The 23571-nt window shown below is 39.6% G+C and overlaps 1 protein-coding gene across 7 annotated transcripts in view; it reads left to right on the top strand.

The window, feature by feature from the left end:
* Positions 1-23571, top strand: part of HECW2 (HECT, C2 and WW domain containing E3 ubiquitin protein ligase 2) — a 412843-nt gene that overhangs the window by 214734 nt on the left and 174538 nt on the right. The window contains exon 1 of one of the 7 annotated variants that reach the window (XM_021074546.1): positions 19386-20189. The exons of the other annotated variants lie outside the window; for them this stretch is intronic. The gene's annotated coding sequence lies outside the window, so the exon portion shown is untranslated. Of the gene's footprint in view, positions 1-19385; positions 20190-23571 lie in introns of those variants that run through there. 7 annotated transcript variants of the gene reach the window in all.

Genomic DNA, 23571 nt, shown 5'->3' with positions numbered 1-23571 from the left:
AGATATTTTATTATTTTAGATGCTCTTGCAAATGGAACTGCTTTCTTAATTTCCTTCTTTGATTTTTTTTGCTAGTCTGCAGAGATACAACTAATTTTTGCATCAAACTTTGCTGAATTTACTTATTCGTTCTAATAGTGCTTTTGTGGATTCTTTAGGATTTTCTATATAAGATCATGTGATCCGTGGCTGGAGATAGTTTTATTTCTTTTTCTTGCCTAATTGCTCTGGCTAGGACTTCCAGTACAGTGTTGAATAGAATTGGCAAAAATCAGACTTTCTGTCTCATTCTCAGTTTTTAAGAAGAAAGCTTTCAGTCTCTCACCAAGTGCATATGATGAGAGCCATGGGTTTTTCATAAATGCCCTTCTATTCCGTGTTTGTTAAGTGCATTTATCATAAGGGTGTTGGATTGTTTCAGGTTTTTTTACTGCATCAATTGAGATGCTCCTGTGGTTTTCCCCTCTTCATTCAATTAATGTGGTGTACGGTATTGATTGATTTTTGTGTGTTAAACCACTCTTGCCTCCCTGAGCTAAATGCCTCTTGGCCATGGTGTTAATCCCTTAAATGTGCTGCTAGGTGCAATTAGTGATTCATTTATGATTATGGCACTTATAATTAATCCTTTGAGAGTGTGGCAAATGCTATGGACTCTATTTACAGAAAAGATAAAATTTATGCATACATATGAAGTTTGCTTACTAGTTTATAGATTTTAGCATCTTCAAAACTCCACCTTTAAGGATCCAAGAATTTGAGGTTAAGAAGAGCTTATTTAAGGTTCCAAAGAAAGTTTGCTTCTCACCATGAAGGGGAATATTGTGGTTCAATCATTTACCTCTTTTCAACCTTAACTCTTAAGAAACTTTATTGTTTTATCTTATTAAATGTTATGTTTAATTTTATTTAGTCTTAAATTAGTTAAAGAACTAATGTTAGCCATGCCCTGCGTTAGATGGTACACTCCTGGCACTTTAGGAAAACTCACTTCTTTATATCACACTAAGCTTCCAAATCATGATTTACAGAGAGCCTTAGCCTAAGGATGTGGCCTCACTAATGACCCTTCCAACCTCAGCTGGGTCTGGTTTCTGGGAAACTCTTGCCCTCCTGGTAGGAGGTAAGTGTCTGCTTCCTGACTTCCCAGAACTTTTTCTCTGCTTTTACTTATTTTGACATGAGAAATATTTTCTGCCTATTAATAGACTGGGACCTGTCCCTTCACAATTCCTTGCACTTTGAGAAACTAGTGACCACCTTGAAAATTTCATTGTTGATTCATTTAGTGAGAATTTTGTATAGACACTGATTTTAATTTATTTTTCTCTACTGGTCTCCAACTTGTTAATGACCGTTATGAAATGAAGCTAAAACTTTAATCAAGATGGCTGTCATAGCCCACATTATTAGAAGAGCATGTTGTACTTAATTGTTCTTCCAATAGGGGGGATGACTCTATTGAACCGGTATCTAGAATCAGGAACACAATAACCATGTGTGGTTATCAGTGATGTTTGTGGTCCCAGAACAGTGTCTGTAAAGGACTTTTGACTTCCCTAGATATCATGCTTTAAGCAACAATGCTATTCAAAATGGCACCTGGTTGAACTGCAAAGTCCAAGAGGAAATCCCCTAATGCAATCTTCAAGGAATCCTTGTGAGAAGAAGTTTTAAATGGTAGAGTAACGATCTTTGACAGTCTGCGCCTCTAAAAAGCAATAAGAGAAAAGTTTCAAAATCAGCTTCTTCCGAATTCTGGCTAAGGCAGAGTTGTCAACTGCTAGAGTGTGGAAGGTGTGATCCATCATACATGCGGATCCTGCTGGCAAAGGCTGGGAGATTTGTTTCTCAAAAAGCAGTTGATTTGCTTAAAACAAAATTCAGTGAAGTATTTATTTATTATGCTACTTTTAGTATAGGGTAGTATTTCCTCCCTTGACTTTTTAAATTAGAGAATAACATACACACTGAAAAGAAAAGTTATCATCAGTTTACAGTGTAACTGTCTCAAAGTGGACACATTTATGGTAATACCACTCAGATCAGGAAACCAAATATTGGAGTTCTGTGTCATGGCTCAGAGGTAATGAACCTGATTAGTATCCATGGGAACACCGGTTTGATCCCTAACTCTGCTCAGTGGGTTATGGATCTGGCGTTGCCATGAACTGTGGTATAGGTCACAGACGTGGCTCGGATCCTGTGTTGCTGTGGCTGTGGCGTAACCTGGCAGCTGCAGCTCTGATTTGCCCCCAAGCCTGGGAATTTCCATATGCTCTGGGTGCGGCCCTAAGACGCGACAAGAAAAGAAACCAAGTGTTTCCATCCCTCTCCTGCCCTTCCCACTCACATCCTTTCTTAAAGGTGACTTCACATCCCTTCTTAAAGTTTTGACTTCTAACACCATACAGAAGGCATGGCTTGAAATTGTTTTTACTGAGAAATCGCATGCATCTAGGAAAGCCCTTAAGGTGCCTTAATTTTAAATATACAGAATGATTAATTTGTAATATGTACATGCCCTTGTAACCATCACTTAGATCAAGATGTAGAATAGCACCCTAGAAGTACTCCTGTTCCCTTCAAGTTACAGTGCCCCTAGTGTTTGACTTCCAAAACTATAGGTTAGTTCTGCCTGTTTTTGTACTGCAAAAACCAATTACATAGAGTATTGCATTTTTTAAAATCTGGTTTCTTTCACTATATGCTTATTTTTTTGTATTTCATGGTGACACTGACAACTATATCAGTTATCCTATGACAGTGTCCCATAATCTTGTATTTGTTTTTTGCTTCCTGGTAACATCTTTTAACTTGTTTCACTATCCTCCTATCTCTTTTAAATTTGAGATTGAGACAAAGGTCTTGACTGGGATCAATTTCATTTTTCTCACCACCCTGCAAGGCTGTGTCAGATGGTGCTATATAGTCCACATTGCATTCAATCAAAAGATACATGAAATACTTAATGTCTGGTTGTCCCATTCTTTGTGATGCTAAGTGGGTTCAGATTATGACACCTTAATGCCCTCATTGTAAGCTTGCCATCCATCTTCAGGTAATATTTCAATTAGGTCGTTTTCTTGGGCGTTGAAAAATTGTGAATTTTCTATTTATTTTCTTCCTTCCACATTTATTTCCTGGAATTCTTGCATAAGAAGCATGCTTCCTCATTAGCTACAGCTCCTTAGCTACCCTGAAATACAGTTTATCCTCAAAAAGGCAAAGTAAATGCCTTTGAACTGGAAAGTCCAATAGAAAATCCCCTAATGCAATTCTTTCTTTCTTTAGTTTTCGTTGACAGTTTATTTTCAGAACATACAGGCATCAGTATCTTAGCTATTGCCAGTTGTGATTAAAGAAGTTTATTTCTTTTCGATGAGTGGTTATGCATATTTTATTTATTTATTTATTTATTTATTTTTTTAATATATATATTTTTTTTATTTTCCCACTGTACAGCAAGGGGGTCAGATTATCCTTACATGTATACATTACAATTACATTTTTTCCCCCACCCTTTGTTCTGTTGCAACATGAGTATCTAGACATAGTTCTCACTGCTATTCAGCAGGATCTCCTTGTAATTCTAAGTTGTGTCTGATAAGCCCAAGCTCCCGATCCCTCCCACTCCCTCCCCCTCCCATCAGGCAGCCACAAGTCTCTTCTCCAAGTCCATGATTTTCTTTTCTGAGGAGATGTTCATTTGTGCTGGATATTAGATTCCAGTTATAAGTGATATCATATGGTATTTGTCTTTGTCTTTCTGGCTTATTTCCCTCAGTATGAGATTCTCTAGTTCCATCCATGTTGCTGCAAATGGCATTATGTCATCCTTTTTTATGGCTGAGTAGTATTCCATTGTGTATATATACCACCTCTTCCGAATCCAATCCTCTGTCGATGGACATTTAGGTTGTTTCCATGTCCTGGCTATTGTGAATAGTGCTGCAATGAACATGCGGGTGCACGTGTCTCTTTTAAGTAGAGTTTTGTCCGGATAGATGCCCAAGAGTGGGATTGCGGGGTCATATGGAAGTTCTATGTATAGATTTCTAAGGTATGTCCAAACTGTTCTCCATAGTGGCTGTACCAGTTTACATTCCCACCAACAGTGCAGGAGGGTTCCCTTTTCTCCACAGCCCCTCCAGCACTTGTTATTTGTGGATTTATTAATGATGGTCATTCTGACTGGTGTGAGGTGATATCTCATGGTAGTTTTGATTTGCATTTCTCTTATAATCAGCGATGTTGAGCATTTTTTCATGTGTTTGTTGGCCATCTGTATATCTTCTTTGGAGAAATGTCTATTCAGGTCTTTTGCCCATTTTTCCATTGATTGATTGGCTTTTTTGCTGTTGGGTTGTATAAGTTGTTTATATATTCTAGAGATTAAGCCCTTGTCGGTTGCATCATTTGAAACTATTTTCTCCCATTCTGTAAGTTGTCTTTTTGTTTTCTTTTGGGTTTCCTTTGCTGTGCAAAAGCTTTTCAGTTTGATGAGGTCCCATGGGTTTATTTTTGCTCTCATTTCTATTGCTTTGGGAGACTGACCTGAGAAAATATTCATGATGTTGATGTCCGAGAGTGTTTTGCCTATGTTTTCTTCTAGGAGTTTGATGGTGTCCGGTTGTATATTTAAGTCTTTCAGCCATTTGGAGTTTATTTTTGTGCATGGTGTGAGGGTGTGTTCTAGTTTCATTGCTTTGCATGCAGCTGTCCAGGTTTCCCAGCAATGCTTGCTGAATAGACTTTCTTTTTCCCATTTTCTGTTCTTGCCTCCCTTGTCAAAGATTAATTGACCATAGGTGTCAGGGTTTATTTCCGGATTCTCTATTCTGTTCCATTGGTCTGTCTGTTTTGGTACCAATACCACACTGTTTTGATGACTGTGGCTTTGTAGTATTTCTTGAAGTCTGGGAGAGTTATGCCTCCTGCTTGGTTTTTGTTTCTCAGGATTGCTTTGGCGATTCTGGGTCTTTTGTGGTTCCATATAAATGTTTGGATTGTTTGTTCTAGTTCTGTGAAACATGTCCTGGGTAATTTGATAGGGATTGCATTGAATCTGTAGATTGCTTTTGGGTAATATGGCCATTTTTCCAATATTGATTTTCCCAATCCAGGAACATGGAATATCTTTCCATTTCTTTACATCTTTTTTTTTTTTTTTGTATCTTTTATTTATTTATTTTTTTATTTTCCCACTGTACAGCAAGGGGGTCAGGTTATCCTTAGATGTATACATTGCAGTTACAGTTTTTTCCCCCACCCTTTCTTCTGTTGTGACATGAGTATCTAGACATAGTTCTTAATGCTATTCAGCAGGATCTCCTTGTAAATCTATTCTAAGTTGTGTCTGATAAGCCCAAGCTCCCGATCCCTCCCACTCCCTCCCCCTCCCATCAGGCAACCACAAGTCTCATCTCCAAAGGAAACCAAAAAGAAATCAATCTTTACATCTTCTTTGATTTCTTTGATTAAAGTTTTATAGTTCTCGGCATATAGGTCCTTTACCTCCTTGGTCAGGTGTATTCCGAGGTATTTGATTTTGTGAGGTACAATTTTAAAAGGTATTGTATTTTTGTATTCCTTTTCTAATGTTTCATTGCTGGTATACAGAAATGCCACTGACTTTTGAATGTTAATCTTATATCCTGCTACTTTGCTGAATTTATTAATCAGTTCAAGTAGTTTTTGGGTTGAGTCCTTAGGGTTTTCTATGTATAGTATCATGTCATCTGCGGTTATGCATATTTTAAAATCATTATGAACTCATGTGTTTTAAAAAATTGTATGTTTTAATGAAGTGCAGCTTTTAAAAAATATTCCACTTGTGCCATTTTGGCCAATGGTAAAATTATATAAGAAAGTGTTTTAAGGAGTTCCCGTTGTGGCGCAGTGGTTAACGAATCCGACTAGGAACCATGAGGTTGCGGGTTCGGTCCCTGCCCTTGCTCAGTGGGTTAACGATCCGGCGTTGCCGTGAGCTGTGGTGTAGGTTGCAGACGCGGCTCGGATCCCGCGTTGCTGTGGCTCTGGCGTAGGCCGGTGGCTATAGGTCCGATTCGACCTCTAGCCTGGGAACCTCCATATGCCGCAGAAGCAGCCCAAAGAGATAGCAAAAAAAAAGACAAAAAAAAAAAAAAAGAAAGAAAAAAAGTGTTTTAAGATCAGTTTTATATTTTATACCTGGTGTCTCTACCCCAACCATCATTCTCTCTGTAGGTCACCATTTGTGGTGGGTTCTTCTTTTCCTCCACATTTTTTATTTTCATAAATAAAAGCAAATCGTATGTTTGTGTATATAGCACACTATGGCACTCTGTCTATTATCTATATCACACTATACTGTTTTGGCCCTAAGCAATGCGACTTAAAGTGACTTGGCCAAAACTATGAAAAGATGGTATAGCAGGGGCCAGATTCAAACCCAGCAGTCTGACTCCTGACTTTGGCCACTTAATTCTCTACTATACTTAAGGTGGTCTTGCTGACGCACAGCCCAAAGGAGGAGGCATGCATGACTTTGTTATTCTCAGAGTAATAAATGGAAAAGTAATCTGAACACAGAATTTGAACTGATTTTCAAAGGATTGTAAAAATGCTATGTGAGAATGCATCAGAGTAGACTTACGCCAAGAGAAAATATGCTTCTTCATTTTCTTTCCTTTTTGCTCTTTTATATTCGGTTTGTTTGTTCCATATTTTCTACTTTTGATTTGGCAGTATTGACTTAATCTGCTGGCAAGAAATGGGGGAGAAAAGCTTAACCATAAGTCCTTTCAGATGTTACAGTTGTTATTGAGTTATCAATTTGTAAAATGGAAGCTTTGCCTCATTTGTGTATTAACTATTCTGATGCTACTTCAGCAGAATCTACACCAAGATAATTTTTAGCAACTTAGATCAGGAATGAATTTCTTCTAAGCACAAAAGGAGTTAAAAGTGGCCATAATATAAGTTGCCTCTTGGGTTATAGTTGAGGCTCTTCTCTCTCCTCGAAGCTCTAAGAATTTACTCACAGTTTTATCACTAAATGTCCAAGCTACTTCTCCTTGGCATTGTTGCTTCAACTAACTTGGTTACAATTTGATTTGGCGAGTAATGTTATTAAAACTTCCTTGGCCTGCTTATGAAGTTTGAGCAACTTCAAAGACTAGTTTTTGTAGAGTTTGTAACTTTCTTGTTTTTTTTTCCCCTGAAGAGTGAAAAACTATTTTAATTTATGTTTTGCTTTCGATTCTTCTTGTCTACCTGTCCATATAAGGAGATTTTTTAGATATCGCTTTGTGTCTGTTCCACCCATAGTATCTCTTTAAATTCTTATTTTAACAGTTGCTCCTAAAGATATGCATTTGGAGACCAGTAAGTTATGTTTAACATTTGAGACAAAGTCTGAGGGAGGCAAAAGCTAGATAAAGAATAAGTTCATATTCATTTAATCAAAAACATTTATTGAATATTTCCCAGCATTAGATAATTGTTAGGAATATTAAGATGGTATCTTCAACATTCTTTTTTTTTTTTTTTTCCTTTTGGTTCTTTTTGTCTTTTTCAGGGCCACACTGGTGGCATATGGAGGTTCCCAGGCTGGGGTCCAATCGGAGGTGTGGCTGCCAGCCTGTGCCAGAGTCACAGCAATGCAGAATCCGAGCTGCATCTGCAGCTTACACCACAGCTCATGGCAACGCCAGATCCTTGACCCACTGAGTGAGGCCGGGGATCGATCTCACGTCCTCATGGATGCTGGTCAGGATCATTAACCACTGAGCTGCGATGGGAACTTCTTCAATATTCTTATTTAAAAAACATAGACTCAGAGTTCCCATTGTGGCTCAGTGGTTAATGAATCCAACTAGGAACCATGAGGTTGAGGGTTTGATCCCTGGCCTTGCTCAGTGGATTAAGGATCCAGCACTGCCATGAGCTGTGGTGTAGGTTGCAGACGCGGCTCAGATCCCATGTTGCTGTGGCTGTGGTATAGGCCAGAAGCTACAGGTCCGATTCAACCCCTAACCTGGGAACCTCCATATGCCGCAGGAGTGGCCCTAGAAAAGGCAGAAAGACAAAAAATAAAAATAAAATACAGAACATAGACTGAGAGAGGGGATTGGATATGACAGTGTATCCACATGGGCCAGATTTTCTAACATTGGTGTAAGAGGACAAGATTTTAAAAAGAGCTTAGGTAAAAATACTTTGTGTAGTAGCTGATATATAATGGATATTTAAGTTTTAAAAAATGCTAACCTCATGAAAAAAGTAAGACTTGTTTTTCTAGTAGAATTTATTCAACTTTCTTTAAAGAGAAACTGGAAATGATATCCATGGTCATGAATATTTACAATGGTTGATTGAACTATGATTTTTCTGTGGGTGGGTGTGGGTGTGTGTGTGTGTGTGTGTGTGTATGCATGTGCGTGTGCACCTGTGTTTCCAGTGTGAGAGAGAGGCCCTGAAATAGGCTGGGAATCTGAATTCTTTTGGTATTTATGTCTGATTTAAATTGATGTCATAATTCCATATGGAGCAGGTCTCTTTGGGTTAATGACTATTCAGTACTTGAAGTTTTGAAATCAATTTTTTTTTTTTTTTGTCTTTTTGCCTTTTCTAGGGCCGCACCCACTGCCTATGGAGATTCCCAGGCTAGGGGTCGAATCAGAGCTGTAGCTGCCAGCTGACACCAGAGCCACAGCAACGCCAGATCTGAGCCGTGTCTGCAACCTACACCACAGCTCAGGGCAACGCTGGATCCTTAACCCACCGAGCAAGGCCAGGGATCGAACTCGAGACCTCATGGTTCCTAGTTGGCTCCATTAACCACTGAGTCACAACGGGAACTCCCCTTGAATAGTTTTTAACTCAGATTCAAACTAGTTTTCATGTGACATCTTTTGCTTTCTTTTTTTTTTTGTTTTTTTACAATTCCTTTACCAGATGTATCTTGAATTTGTGTCTTGTCCCTTGGAGGTGACCTTATGATGAGTGATTACCTGTATTTTTTCATATCTTGAGACACCGTTTATTGATAATGTGTGGTTAGCTACGGGGCACTTTTTTGGCCAACTCTGCTTGAAAAATAGCAACTCCTTTTGAATGAGTACCTTCATAAATCTACAGTGTTAAGTTATACTTGCAAATGTCAGGATAGTTATGAGTAAAGATAGATTTGCAAGGGAAACTTCACTTCTTTTTTTATTACTCTTTCTCTGTTTCTCTGTATACTAAACCAGATTGAAGCCTCTCTTCCAATTATTAAAGTAGTGGAAGTTCATTAAGGCAAAGTTGGAGAATATAAAGGAATATAAGGAAGTCTTAAGTCTTTCTGCCAAGCAATAATGACTCTGAACATTTTGGCATATTCTTTTTAAAACTTCATTTTTATAAATATTATACATACTTTTTAGGTCAGTTAAGCTTATATATATATATATAACTCTGTAGCATATTTTTCCACTTATTATATCATGAATGTTTCCCATGTCATTGAAAATTGTTTGGGAACATAGTGTAATGACTACATGATGTTCTAGAATATGGCTATGCGGCTGTGCCATATTATAGATCTTTTTTTAGACACATACATGGTTTCTAATTATTACAGATCATGACACAATAACCACTGAATTCATGTAATCTTTGGAGACGTATATTTCTTAAACATGAATCTTCTTTTGCTTATTAAATCATTTTTTTTCATGTGTAAAATAGTCTTCTTCTGGTATTTCTGTTGGGTTTTTCCCCCTTGTACCATTCTTCTTCTTCTCTCTCTTTTTTTTTTAAGGCCAACACCTATGGCATATGGAAGTTACCAGACTAGGGGTTGAATTGGAGCTGCAGCCGCAGTCCCAGCAATGCCAGATCCGAGCTGCGTCTTCCACCTGCACCACAGCTCTTGGCAATGCTGGATCCTTAACCCAATGAGCAAGGCCAGGGATCAAACCCTCATCCTCATGGATACTAGTTGGGTTCCTTACCGCTAAGCCACAACGGCTCCTTCTTTATTGAAGGAAGTTTTTAAATTTAGAAAACAATAGCTTTTTTTTTTTTTTTAAAAAGAGATTGATTGAGATGTTTATATGTAACTCTGAAGCAGATTAGAAGGTAAAATTACAAATCCTGATGATAGCAGTTTATAATGGAAATGCTTACTGATCCTTAAATATAGCTTGGTGGGGAAGGGCGGCAATGAATCAAGTTGTTACAGTTTGTTCCAGGAAAGGCGTTTTGGATGAATGCCACCGACTTTTACAAAGATGTCTTGTGATTTTAGTTTTATCTGCTCCACTTAACCTTCCCCAAAGCGATTGCTGAAGCAAATGTATGTAGTGGAATAAAAGGAATTAACATAATTATAATTCCTTTAGTTAAAGGCAGTTCTTTTTCTCCAACACTGCTGCTTGAATTTCAATGAAAGTACTGAATTTAAGCCTGGGTGAATCAAGTCAGAGAACCTCAAGATCCAAGTCACTCCTGAGGTGACTTCATCTCACTAGCTGCCTTCCCGAGGGAGTGCCGTTAATCGCCTTAGTGTGCATATTTGTCACAGAAATAAAATTCTGAAAACTGCTCCAGGTATCGGACCAAAGACAACACTAGAATCTGAGAGTTTACTGAGAGGGAGTAAATACTCTCTGCCAAGCACTCTGTCTGTCTGCTTTATGCGGCTTCATAATCCCCCTGGAATTGTGCTATTATACATTGTTATATCCCCCATTTTATAAATGAGTGAGCTGAAGTTTAGGAAGGTAACCCACAAGGTCACACAGCTAATAGGTGTCCCTTTTGGCTGCTGAACCAATGCTATTAAGTGCTGCCTTCAAGCTGTCAGAGAGTTCTTAGCCATGTAAACTGACTAAATAAGAAAATGTCTTAAATTGGTTTAAAAATGTTAAGAAAACATACTGAACAAATTTAATGTGTGACATAACTTTTAAGCTTCACAGAACAGACTTGGATATTTAAAGACTGACTTTATTCCCTCTTAAAAAGGGGGCATAATTACTTAGGAGGAAAAAAAAAAAACACCTCATTTTTCATTCTTCCTGGCTAGAAATCTTGGCAACTAGGAGTGTAGTTGCTATTATTGTGAGTTTGTCTGTTGTGTGTACAGATTGATGCTCCCAGATTGTCCATCCCCACCTTTTATAAACACCATGTTTAACTTGGAAGAGGAAAAAGTTATTTTTGGCAACACTGGTACAGCAAAAGTAGCAACTGCAGGGGCCATGAAGGGAGATACTGGCCTGAAGCCAGAATTGCAAGACTGTATCTGGAATTTAACTTCAATACTGTTTAGAATATGGGTCTTCAATAAGGGAGAGAATTATATTCAAGGTTTAATAGGAGGCAGGAAAATTGCAAAATGAGAACTGTGTGTATGTACTTATGAGTAAAATAATGTATTGATACTTTGTGCTTCTCAGTACTGTTTTCATTGCCAAAACTCATGAAAATCATTGCATTTCTGATATGGACCAAATGCTGAGATGACCAGGCTGCCTTTTGAGAATAGCCTGAAACAATAGTTTTGTCAACAAAGATTCACAAATAGAGTGATAAAAGTTCAGAGTTCCCATTGTGGCTCAGTGGTGATGAATCCAACTAGTTTCCATGAGGATGCTGGTTTGATCCCTGGCCTTGCTCAATAGGTCAAGAATCTGGTGTTGCCATGAGCTGTGGTGTTGCTTGGATCCTGCATTGCTGTGGCCATAGTATAGGCTGGCAGCTGCAACGCCAATTCGACCCCTAGCCTGGGAACTTCCATATGCTTTGGGTGCAGCTCTAAAAAGACAAAAAAAAAAAAAAAAGTGATAAAGTTCATCACTGAATTCTCAAATATTAAATCTCAAGAGTTCCTTTGAAAGTTGAAAGATACACATTTATAATAAGCGAAACAAGTGTTGCTTTTTGTTGTTGAAAGTAAACTTTCAGGAAGTTTTTACTAAAATGTTACTTGATGGGTGGTATAAACTAGTTGGTCAATTCACATAACACATGGTTAGTGTATTGCCCTCAGATTCAGAGTGAGTTGTGAGAAGTTAAAGATGTTCATTCAGATAGTCATTCATTAAATCATTTCTGGCCCCTAACTTTTTGGGATGATGTCACAGAAAGCCACTTTTTTTTTTCTTTTTTCTTTTTTTTCTTCTGAGGCCCACACAGGTGGCATATGGAAGTTCCCAGGCCAGGGGTTGAATTGGAGCAGCAACTGCTGGCCTACACCACAGCCACAGCAACGCCAGATTGGAGCCACATCTGCGACCTACCCTGCAGTTTATGGCAATGCTAGATCCTTAACCCACTGAACGAGACCAAGGATTGAACCCATGTCCTCATGGATACTAGTTGGGTTTGTTACCTCTGAGCCACAGTGGGAACTCTGAAAGCCGCTTTTGGATCAAACCCTGGACTAAAAGGCTCCCTGGACTGACCAGGTATGGCTGATTCTCCCATCTAGAGTATACCAGTGTTTTTCAAATTACCTGTAGTCATTCAAATCCATGACACTGATCTTTGGTAAATCAGAATTAAAAAAAACAAAAAAAAAAAACAAAAAAAAAACATGTTAGAAGAATGAAATGGGATAAAAAACAAATCTGCAATTTAAGTCCCCCCCCCCTTTTTTTTTGCTTTTTAGGGCCACACTCACAGCATATGGAGGTTCCCAGGCTAGGGGTCTAATTGGAGCTGTAGTTGCCGGCCACAGCCACAGCCACAGCAATGTGGGATCTGAGCCTCGTCTGCGACCTACACCACAGCTCAGGGCAACGCTGGATCCTTAACCCACTGAGCATGGCCAGGAATCGAACCCACAAACTCATGGTTCCTAGTTGGATTGGTTTCTGCTGTGCCATGATGGGAACTCCCATATTTTTTTTTTATCAGGTTGAACAGACTTAAAATTACTCTGACAGATTTCTGTAGAAGTTTCTAAAGGCTCATGCTCAATTTCTGCACTTAGATCATTAACAGCCAGCTTATGGCCCAGTGCTGGACCATGGCCCATATTTTAAGGAACACTGCTCTAGACTTAAATACAGATGAAAGATTTTTTTTCTCATGTTAGTGTCCCTTCCTGTCTCTTCATTTTCCTGTACTTGCTTGTCTTCCTAGTATACCATTTTCCTCTTCTCTTAAGATGAATTGGAAATAATCATTCTGAAAAATGTTAAAGTAGGGAACACAGCAAAAGTACAAAGATGCATGTCTCTCTCTGAGTTTTCTACTAAAACAAATTTGCAAAATCGAATGTGGCATTCACACACACATATACCTTCATATGCGGTCTGTTAGGTTTTGAGACTCCAGGCCAGTGTCTCTTGAAGTGTGGTCTAAGGACCACCTGTGTCAGAATTAGCATGGGTAATTGTTTAAAAATGCAGACTCCTAAGATCCATCTTACATTCACTGAATCAGAATTTCTGTGGTTTTCTCTGTGCAGTCTGAATTTTAGACATGAGTCTCTGCAGATGATTCTAATACACAATAGAATTTGAGTCTTACTCTTTGAGGGTTTGGGAATTGGTGTGATTACTCGATTCTCCATCATACACTGTGGTGTATTTTATAAATGCTAATTCTATAATGTCTGCAAATGGGAGTATATTGGAGTCTCTCCGTGCTTTCAGTATAGGATCGCCAAGATATTATTGGGTTCGTTGCTATCTCAGACGTATGCAGAGCCTTATTGGAAAAAGGCATGTTCTCATTTTATAGACAGAAACAAAGAACACACATATGCAAATAAAATAATTTTATATCCTTCTTTCTTGTAATGATTTTACAGCCTTCTCCTTTTATTTTCAAAGTGTTACATGCTAAAATCTATTCTTAAATTCACCGTGGTTTATAGTAATATAATTTTATTTGGAATAAAAAAATAGCAGAACCCATCAACTATTCAATTTAACAGTTGTTATGAATTGAATGAGGTATGTGGGATTGTCTATAAACTACCTTAATATTTCATTTAAAAATACTTATTTTTGCATTAATCTGGGGTTAATACAAAATTTGTTGATAAGGAAAAATATTACAGTCTTAGGTGTTAATGCCAGGCTCACCCATATGGAAAAATAATATATCCTTAGAGCTTCTAGATATGTTCCAGTCAAATAAAGGAGACACCACTAGAGCTAGATCTTTAGTTTGGTAGTGGAAATTACTGAAAGAAAAAGAACTACATTTATTCTTTTTTTATTTTTGCCATTTCTTGGGCCGCTCCTGTGGCATATGGAGGTTCCCAGGCTAGGGGTCCAATCAGAGCTGTAGCCACCGGCCTATGCCAGAGCCACAGCAATGTGGGATCTGAGCCGCGTCTGCCACCTACACCACAGCTCACGGCAACGCTGGATGCTTAACCCACTGAACAAGGGCAGGGATCAAACCCACAACCCCACGGTTCCTAGTCAGGTTCGTTAACCACTGTGCCACGACGGGAACTCCCACATTTATTCTTATTTATGTATGCCTTTCAGAGTCTTTGGTACATTCACCCTGCTTGCATGTATTTGTCTGTTAGTAATAGAAAAGTGAAGGTCATTTGATTCTTGTTTACGAAGGCAGTGGATCACAATCCTGCCATTTTGGCTTGAATGACATTGATAAAGGGATTTCCTTATTCACTTATGATGAGAAAGTTCTTTGGGGACTTTACTGTCTTTTTAAACATAATGATCATTTCCTAGGTAAAACTGAACATTAAGAAATTAAGTAAGGAGGTTGGGATTAAATATACACACCACTATATATAAAATAGATAACCGACAGGGACTAGCTGTATAGCACAGGGAACTATTCTTTTTTTTTTTTTTTTGTCTTTTGTCTTTTTGTCTTTTGTTGTTGTTGTTGTTGCTATTTCTTGGGCCGCTCCCGCGGCACATGGAGGTTCCCAGGCTAGGGGTTGAATCAGAGCTGTAGCCACCGGCCTACACCAGAGCCACAGCAACGCGTTTGTTTTTTTTTTTTTTTTTTTGGGGAACTATTCTTGATGTCTTGTAATAACCTATAATGGAAGAGAATGTAAAAAAAGAATGTATGTATATATGTATAATTAAATCACTTTCCTGTGCACCTGAAATAAATTCAACATTGTGAATCAACTATATATATATATATATATATATATATATATATATATATATATATATATTTTGCGTTTTAGGGCTGCACCTTCGGCATATGGAGGTTCCCAGGCTAGGGGTCGAATCAAAGCTGTAGCTGCCAGCCTACACCACAGCCACAGCAACGTGGGAGCTGAGCCTTGTCTGCGACCTACACCACAGCTCAGGGCAACACCAGATTCTTAACCCACTGAGCAAGCCCAGGGATCAAACCTGCAACCTCATGGTTCCTAGTCGGATTTGTTTCCACTGAGCCACGATAGGAACTCCTAAATTTTTTTTTTTTTTTTAAACTGCAAGAATGCGTACATTTACTGAACAAAAATGCTGCTGCTGAGAAATTGTGCAGGCCACTGGAAAACCTTCCCCTGCACCTTTCAGCCATGCCACGTGTGCCTTTGACCAAGTTGGTGGGCCTCTGCAGCTCTTGCCTCATTTTTGGGATACTGTCGCTTCTCAGGACTGCTGGCAGAACTCTGTCGGTTCCAGATTCTAAAATCTGGGAGCGCAGTTCTTTGCATTGGTGAGTGGTAGTTAGCTATTGCTGGGGGATTTGTATAGCAGTGGGAAATGTGTGGATAAGCTTTAACATGCAAACCCCAGATTTGAAATTCAGCAAGCTTCTTGCTGTGTAATCTTGTGAATTATGAAATCTATGTGAACAAGTAATTCAATCTCTCTATCCCCTATTTTTCTAATTTGTGAAATGAGGATTGTAGTGACGATTCCAGAAGGTTACCCTGAGGATTAAATGAAGGCGTGTGTATACACCCTTATAGTAGAAAGTTCTTAATGGAAAACAGATGGTAGCCATCATTATTTTTTATTGAATTTGACTGCCTACCACTTTCTACGTTAAATTAAAAAAAATGTCTCATTATATGCGTCTACTTGCGTTTAGGTTTGAGGGTCCTTCCTTTGATCTTTTAGTGAGTGTCTCATTTTTAAATGTATTTTCAAAAACCTTTCTGATTTTTGCACAAACTGATAGGCATTTCCACTGGAAGATTTTGGGAATCCGAAACCAGAGTGATGATAAAACAAGCATTTATCTGGTTGCTTTTTGGACACAATATCAGAAGAAAAAGCAGCTGAAAGAAATTGCAGCAGATAGGCAGACGCTCACTGCAATATTTAATAATGCCTTCGAGTGATGTCAGACTCAGAGGCATGCAATGTGCATAAACACGAAGGAAATTCATAATGGGCTTTTCAGGAAAAGGGTTGTTGCTTCCTGATGTGCTAACCTTGATTCTGTTTTGTGTTTTTGGCGTCAGCAGAAAGATAGCTGGAGAAGACACCATTGGATTTTTCCATTGTCAGTTTGTATTGTAATCTAAGAACTGTGTTTCACTCTTCTCTACTTTACTCTTAATAAATATTTTGTAAGCTTTGGGGAATAAGCTACTTCGGTTAAGTGATCTCTTTAATCGATGTGATGAATTCATTCCGCAGCCACAAATTGTAGTTCTACCCGCAACCATCCTTGTGGATCAATAGCTCAGAATGTTGAGGGCTGTGATAATCAATTGGGTTTTCAGAAGGCGATTTTAAGGAGATGAGGAAATGGCCAATTTCCATTCCCTATTCTCAGGCCTCCTTTTCTCTCCCTATATACCAGTGCTTAAAGTTTCTTATCAGTTCTCCTTTCCTGGCCTCTTCTTTCCTCTAGGCACACTGGCCTTCCCTCAGTCTTGGAAAGGACCCTGCTGTTTCCCACCACAGCACCTCCACACAACTCTTCTATCTGGAACGAATCTCTCTCCTCTCCCCTTCCCTCCTCCCCAGTTCCTAGTCATCCTTCAGAGCCCAGTTCACAGGCTCCCTCCCCAAGGGAGCTTTCTCTTATTCTCTGGCCTGGTCATGTCCCTAGCGGATCCATTCTTATATGACCTTCTCTTTTTCCTTTGTATCATGTGTCATAATAGTAACTAAAGAATTAATATGTGTTATTTCGTGTTTCTGTCTCTCTCTAAAATAGAAGCTCTGTAAGAAGGGGCAGGGGCAGAGTCCCCTGGTGGCTCACTGGATTAAGGATCTAGAGTTATCACTGCTGTGGCTCAGGTCATTGCTGGGGTGTGGGTTCGATCCCTGGGACAGAACTTCTGCATGTCATGGGTGTGGCCAAAAAGAAAAAAAGAAAAGAAAAAGAGAGAGAGAGCAGGGGCTATGTTTATCTTGTTCACAAATGTCTCCCAGTGCCTAGCACTGTATGACAGCATAGCAAGTGAAGATGCTAAGGTGTTAAATGGGTACAAAGTATTAATGTGCTTCCCCATTTTCTTTGTTGCTGTTTGTGTGTTTGCCTGTGTTTTCTTCATACAGGGGTGTGGTTTGGAGGAAGGAATAGCCTGTATAAATTTTGAGGTCTAACACTGTGCTCCTCTGGCTGTCTCTTCTCAACAGAGTAGTTGACTGTGATTGAAGAGGCACTGGCTGAACTACCTGTGTGTAAGAAACAGCTTCCCCATGAAAGCATGCATGTACGTGATGGCCTTGAGGCTAAGCTCCAGTGTTCCTCCAACCTCCCTGGCTCCACGCTACGTTTCTTTCTTGATCAACTTGGAAATTTAGTTCCATTTTGACAAAGGCTTGTGCTGGGAGAAAGCAGATTTCTTGTACATAGGAAACTAGCCTGTTTGTCACATGTGAATGTCAATGATACATGGGTGGATCATGTGTGTTTAGAGTTCAGCTAAAGGGATATGTCTGGAAAATGCTATAGGATTCGGAAGGCAAAGAATCCTGGTCTGGAGGCCCAGAGTAGTGGGGGCATCAGGTGGGTCCAGGTACCTGGCAGTGAGTGGAGCTAAGGGTTGCATCTTGGGCAGAGTGGGTGAGCCTCTTTTAAAGCCTGATGAAAATATATTGTCCATAACAGGAAAGTAGACAAAAGTTTAAGATTATATACTTTCTTAGACTGGGGATGAAAGCAGAGATGCTGACATTATTAAAAAGTCTGTTGTTCATAGGCTGTAACCATCTTTGATGCCAATAATAGGAAATAAATTTATCTTTTCTAGCTTATTTTTTTTCATCTCCTAAAGGTGACAAAGGCTGCTATGGACCATTGGCCATCTATTCATTAGTGAGGTCACTGGCCTTTTCACAGTGTTTCTTGAGGGAAGCAGGATATTGTGAAGAGCTTGGGCTTGGGTGTTTTCAGATCTGACTTTAATCGTGGTTGTTAGCACTTCATCTCTGTGAGCCTCAGTTTCCTCATCTGTAACATGGACCTAATAACACTATTGACCTCAGCCTTAGAGCACAGTGGCATCTATTAGAGACTATTTTTAAAGCATTTACTGTGTGTTCCTGGTGCACAGGAGGCATTCCATACATGCTTGCTGTTGTTGTCCTTTGCTAGGTCACATCCCAGCATCACAGTGATTTGTTCTAATTGCAGCTGGGTTTGCATGTCCAGAAGAAGCCTGGACAGGGCGATGGTTATTCTGGGGTGTCAAGCTTGCTGTGTTCGCTCATTCTATTCCAGAATTAGCCCAAAGTTCTCTGCCTCTTGGAGCTCCATGGCGAACCACCTCTGGGTTAAGGGAACAGTGGAGAGGAAATTGCAGCCACCAAATGTAGCCTGGAGCTTAAATCCAGTCTGCCCTACTTCACAGCAAAAGCACGTGACAATTGAGGACATCTCACTTACTTTCCTGGAAAGTTTGCTGGAAAGGGATGGTCTTGCAGCCTCTGATTGCACTCACTCATTCAATCAGCACTTAAAAATTGCAGCAACTGCCCCAGGTGGGCTAACAGCTTCATGAGGCCCCTTTCCCCTTTGAAGAACAACACATCTGAATTGGAGGCTCTCCTACTCCAGTTACTTCCTAGAATAAGACAGGAGCACCAGCTAAATTGTGATTGTATCTAATTTTGCATTAGAAGTAAGGTCTGAACATAGTTTCTGGATTTATAACCACATTTTGGAGCTTTCATTAAACCTACATGACATACAAAAAAGTTGTGCTTTTTTTTTTTCTTTTTCTTTTTCTTTTTATGGTCGTTCCTGAGGCATATGGAAGTTCCCAGGCTAGGGGTCAAATTGGAGCCATAGCTGCCAGCCTACGCCACAGCCATAGCAAAGTGGGATCCAAACTTGTGTCTGCAACCTACGCAAAAGATCACTGCAATGCCAGATCCTTAACGCACTGAGCAAGGCCAGGGGTTGAACCTGAATCCTCAGGGACTCTATGTTGGGTTCTTAACCTGATGAGCCACAGTGGGAACTCCTTTAGTCCTTTTTTTGTTTTTTGGTTTTTTTTGCCCTTTGAAATCGCAAGTCCAAAAATTCCATTCTGGATTGGCTAGGATACTGTAAGTCTATTTCAGTAATTGAAATGAAGGCTGTATCTTGTTAAAGGTAACAGTAAATTCGAGTTCCCAGATAGTGGCCGCTCTATTCTGAGTAAATCAAACAGAAAACTTCCCTCTCTGTGATAACAGTTAGCTTGTTGACATCAGCCCACTCTGCATAAGTGTGTGTGTGTGTGTGTGTGTGTGTGTGTGTGTGTGTGTGTGTACACGTAACTCATTCTTTGGAATTCTCCCATGGAAAAGCAAAGGAAGGAAGCTGAGGGGAGGATGGGGCGATTGCATCCTGTGCCCTTTGCAGGGGTGTGGCCGCAACTGCCTCAGCCACAGGGACACTGATATGTGATGTTTTTTCACTTAGGATGCCTGAGCAGTGATAAGTCTTGATGAAAGGCGGGAGTGGTTCTCAGCTGTTCTTAGCTGGACAGGGGCCCCTTGGTGGAGGCCTGCTTGAGTCCCAGTCAGTGCTTCATTTCTGGAACTTTGGGGGAAGAGGAAGGGCAGCAGGAGCATCTGGAGTGGCCCCCAAATGCTCTCCCAGCCGCACTAGGACTCCAGACCACAGATCCTCTTTGACTTCGGTTCTGGCCACTTCTATGAATGAGATTGCCAAGTGGGCAGGCCAGGTACATGATTTTTAAGGAGAGTGAAACATTTCTTCATGCTGCCTCCTCAATCTGATGTGAAATGATGGATTCAACCCTGGCAAAGGCAGAGAGGAACTCGCTGGGATTTTATGAGGTAAGATATTAGAAAGTTCTGTGAAATCAGTTCTACTCTCATCCAATTTCCGTGTCTGACTTTGGGATTTACAGTTCTCTCTGCCTTTCTCTTTGACAAATTCTTAATGTTGTCCTTTCCTAGTTTGGTTAGGGACAACTGCTAACAAATTCTGCAGTGCATTTATCACATTGAGTTATTTGACAGCTCAACCTAGGAGATCAGCACTGGGATTAAAGCATGCAAAAGTTTTATAAATAAACATACAGTCCCCTCACTGTGGGTTTCTAGAGTCTCACTGCTTTTAGATGAATTATTTTACTGTGTTGTTAGGGACAGGTTCTACCTACAAGAATGCTTTTGAAAATGGCATTAGATTGAGTCCAAATAGATTTCATGACAGGTGACCTGCCTCTGCAATAATAATGTTTTTTTGATGGATTTTAAAACTCTTTTCTCAGAGAATGAGGCATTAAAACAGATTTATTTGTGATGTAGCCTTTATGTGGACAGGTATTCAGAGACATTCACGTTCTAGAGACTGATGATTTAACAGCAGTCTTGCAACAAAACTTTTAACTCCACAATAAAACTGTGGGGGTTTTTGGTTGTTCTTAAAGATTTCCTGTGGCAACCACGGCAAAACTGGCTGTTTTCTATAGAACTTCTAAATCTGCTTTAATTAATTGTTTAAAAACTGGGGTGAATGTAGGACAAAATTTCAGTCCTACTATAATTTTTTAAAAGTGAGTATTTTTGAATGACAATTTTTATTTTTTGGCTATTTGCCAAAAATGGTTTTCCAGTGAGGATGAATGTTATTGTTTACTGTCATATACCCTGTAATTGGCATTTAGTGCCTGACAACTGGGGGTGCTTAACCTTTCCTATAATGCACTGGATGGACCTTTACAAAAAATTATTTGCTAGAATGCCAGGAACATCGTCATTGAAAAAATGTGATACGTCTTCAGGTTAATGAGAAGTAAGGTGATGATTTAGTAAAGATTCAGGTGAGCTGTTTAATCTCTGGAAAGGTTACCTATCTTCAGATCAAGCTGTTTTGGGAAAGGACCAACAGGGAGGAGCCATTCCTGCAAATTTATTCTTTAGGATCAGTAGGAATAACTATTCCAGGGAGATTACTCTCACATATTTTTAACAATATTTTCAGACCTAGTTTGGATGAGCTCCAACAAGTATCTGGTTCACTTCAGTCAGGTAACTGCCTTCTTTAAATGAAGTTAGTTATTTCAGTTCCTAGTCCTTATTTGTATGCGCTCATTAAGATCAAAGGAGTAATTAATTTACCCTGAGTCAAAGGATGTTTTTGTACTGAACATTATATTTTATAATGGTATTACATCTTTCAGAATCTTCAGTTATCATGTGCAATGTAAAAGGAACACCATAAAGAATCTAGAAGTTGCTTTTAAACTTTACTTAGTATTAGAAGGGATTATCTATAAGTGAGAGCCTAGTGTATGCGTGGTATTTAAAAAAAATAATTAGAGCAAAGACAAGAGGATATATAGCCCAAGCAGTGTAATTCCTGGCAACTTTTTATACACGCTGTGTCAGAAATTCCCAAGTTGAAACCCTATTCAAAGTCTTGGATTTATTGTGTAGGGAGCTGAGGGGCCTCTGCCTGAGTCATTAATTAACCCAGGCTTAAAGCTCATTGACAAAATTTTCAGCTTTGAGTCACCCTTCATCCAAGAACTGGGCAGTATTCAGACACTCGGTGTGGACGACTATGATACAGGCAATGGCATATGAACAGTTACTGTATGTATGTACAGCCTGCAGTTTTGCTGCCTGGTCATTTGGCATCTCTGTTTAAGAGAGCAGAGTCTCCAAAAACATAAGAATAAGCATGCTTTTGTTTTGATGTAAGTATATTTATGCCAAATCAGAATAAAATAATTTCTTTAAAAGAAACAAGTTTTAAAAGTTAAAACTAAGGAAAGAAGGGGAGGAATTGTGCTTTTGAATATTAAGAAATAGCTCTCTTTAAAAAGGATAAAATGGATGGAAAAGTTTTAAAATCCTACACATGTAGCTCCTAACATGTGCTGGGTTCACATCCTGTAGTCATATGCTCCTCACAGCTTTCTGAGCTAGGAGTGCTATTATTATTTTATAGAATAAAGAAATGGAATGTTTGCAGCTTTAAAACTTGCCCAAGGTCACGAATTCAGTAAATGGGTAAAATGGAATTAAAACTCAGGTCTGCTGGTTCTTGAAGTTCTAGGATCTTAGCGTCACCTGGCAGCCACAGCCTGGCAACATCATTATCAAGCAGTCTATTACTTTTCGTTGCACCTGTACTACATGATATGTACCTAAAATCAAACACTATACTTCTTTTGGTGAATATTGGTCCATGGGGACTAGCCGCCAGTGATATATTTAATATGTTGCATTCATGGTTTTTTTAAGTTACCAAGTTATGGAGAATCAGAGCTTTCTGTTTTGGCTGATTAAAGTTGAGTGTGGGAAAGTTGGACTTTCAGGAGTTGTTTGCGTGAAGAGGGGGAGGGGAAGAGCACATGGACTTAGAGGGTGAGATTGCAGGATGGTGGCAGGACTGGGAGAGAGCAGAGAGGTGGATGAGTCACCTCGCGGGGTCATTGGACTGAAGAGTCTGGAATTGGTTTGCAGCTTTTGCACTAAGGGTGGATATTTATAGCTGCCGCAGCTCTGTCTGCACAGGAAAGAGGGAGACAGGAGGAGGGTCATGTTTAGGTTATGGTTCCAGGGCTTGTTGCTGGGCCTGGGCATGAAGCATCATCATGAGCTGTCCTCTCTGTCCTTGTATAGCTTACTCTGTATGCTGCAGCCAGAATGATTGTTTTTTTAAATGCAGATCATGTCACTTCTCTGCTTTAAGTTCTCCAGTGACTTTCTGTTATCCTCAGAGTGGACTCCAGACTCTTCACTATTGACTAGATAGATGGTGTGGTGTAGTGAGGAGAAGCAGGGCCTCTGGAGCATGACAACCTGGGTTCACTTGGCTTGTACTGGTTTTCAGATTTAGGCACATTTCTTAACTTCTCTGTGCCTTAGTTTCCCCATCATTAAACACCTGATAATAATACCTCAAAGGATTGTTAGAGGTTTCAAGGAGTTAATAAATCAGAAGAATCAGAGTAAGCACTCTAGTGTTTACCTCCAAGCTGGCACTGCCTGTCTCTCTGAGCTCATCTTCTCCTACTCTGCCTAGTTGTTGTTCACTCTACATCACTTCGTTGTCCTAGGAACATGGGCCGGGGGTGGGGGCTTGTCCTATTTCAGGGTCCTTGCATTTTTTTTTTTTTTTTACTTTTTACAGCTGCACCTGTGGCATATGGTTCCCAGGCTAGGAGTCAGATTGGAGTTGCAGCTGCCTGACTGCATCACA

The sequence above is a fragment of the Sus scrofa genome, chromosome 15 (assembly GCF_000003025.6).
Source record: "Sus scrofa isolate TJ Tabasco breed Duroc chromosome 15, Sscrofa11.1, whole genome shotgun sequence".
Taxonomy (NCBI): Eukaryota; Metazoa; Chordata; class Mammalia; order Artiodactyla; family Suidae; genus Sus; species Sus scrofa.
Note: the sequence above shows the minus strand (reverse complement) of the source record. Positions and strands in the feature narration are given on the sequence as shown.